At 41.7% G+C, this 1,500-nt stretch overlaps 1 pseudogene; it reads left to right on the top strand.

Moving 5' to 3' along the window:
• Positions 1 to 210: 210 nt before the first annotated feature.
• On the top strand, positions 211 to 328 carry LOC145402808 (5S ribosomal RNA; annotated as a pseudogene).
• Positions 329 to 1,500: the final 1,172 nt, after the last annotated feature.

The following is a 1,500-nucleotide window of genomic DNA, read 5'->3' as shown; positions in this document are numbered from 1 at the left end:
GCTGTGCTGTGTGGTGTGGGACTGAGCCAAACAGCACCAGCAAGCGTGTCACAGAATCAACTGCCTGGTGACAAAAAGGAATATTAAATACAGTGCTGGTATTATACATTTATTCTTCTTTGCCTATAATAGTTCTCAGAATTATAGTTAGTAGTTTTTCGAGCGCCCTAAATCTTTTTGACACAGACTTTTTTTTATATAAATGATATTGTTTGCGGCAAACCACGTTGAGTACACCGCTTCCCGTCCGATCAGCGAAGTTAAGCAACGTTGGGTCTGGTTAGTACTTGGATGGGTGACCGCCTGGAAACACCAGATGCTGTTGGCATCCCTACGTGTCAAGTGGGGTTGGTGGAGGATTAGTGCCCCTCCCTGTAAAACAATTAACTCTGAGCCCTTGGTCACCTCGTTTGGGATACGTGGCGTCTGGCAATGAATGAATGAATATTGCTTGCATTTGTTTTAAGTCTTTTGGCGGTGAACACGATGAGCATTAGCTATATAAGTGAACTGTCAGCATTATAAAAGAAGAAAAAAACGGATTGACATTCCATTGCACAATTCAGAATTATGATTTTGTCCAAATTACAGCCTCTGATGATGAAAAAATAAAATAACATGTACTTAATGAACAAATACGGAGACAAAGGATGTGGAGGCGATACATGAAATATTACTGTCACTAGATTCTGTTAGGTGAAGGATTGGCTCAGTGAAGGGAGGCGGGGAGGGTGGCGCTATTAATCACACACAACCACTTATTAATACGACCCAAGCTCATTCTGACAAGGTACCGCTGTGATCAACAAACTGACGATATTAATTTATCAGATTAATTAGACAACGATGTGACTGATGACATATAAAGATGAAACTAGTTGTGCTGATTGGTTACCGCAACAATCGCAAACCTTTAGTACAATTTATCATCTTGTTTTGTGATTGATTATGAAAATATGCTGGATGGTATTGTGATGACGGTGTCGCGATGGTGGGTGGTGAGTGATGTGTGGGACAAGTGATGACCGGAAAGCTATGTGCATGAGAGATGAGTTGATAGTTAGGCGGATGCTGTAGTTGAGGAATGAACGCGGTGATGAAGACTGGAGGAGTGGTGAATAATTAGGGAGCGTGATGAAGGAGGGAAAGTTGTAGCTGAGCGGCGACATAGCCTGGTAAGTATAGTGAAAACGGTGTGGGTAGTGAGGAAATGTGGTGAGCGTTGGACTAAAGTGATGTGGTGAATGGAAAGTGCGGTAAATGAATTATACATATGACGAACAGTGAAGATCATTAATGAAATAGAAAATATGGTAAAAGTATGAGATGGGGATGTGAAAAGAGCCATATGATGAAGCTGATAGGGAAGTAGATTATGTGAAGTGGACTTTGTGATGAGAAGATGAAATATTATATAGAGGAGGACAAGAGTCAGGAGTGAATGAGGGGGTAGCGAAACCGTGAAGTAGTGCAGAGGAAAATGAGGTGAAGGGTGACAGT

Source organism: Coenobita brevimanus, chromosome 6 (assembly GCF_032717465.1).
Source record: "Coenobita brevimanus isolate Jiangsu-jjx chromosome 6, ASM3271746v2, whole genome shotgun sequence".
NCBI classification, from domain to species: domain Eukaryota; kingdom Metazoa; phylum Arthropoda; class Malacostraca; order Decapoda; family Coenobitidae; genus Coenobita; species Coenobita brevimanus.
Note: the sequence above shows the minus strand (reverse complement) of the source record. Positions and strands in the feature narration are given on the sequence as shown.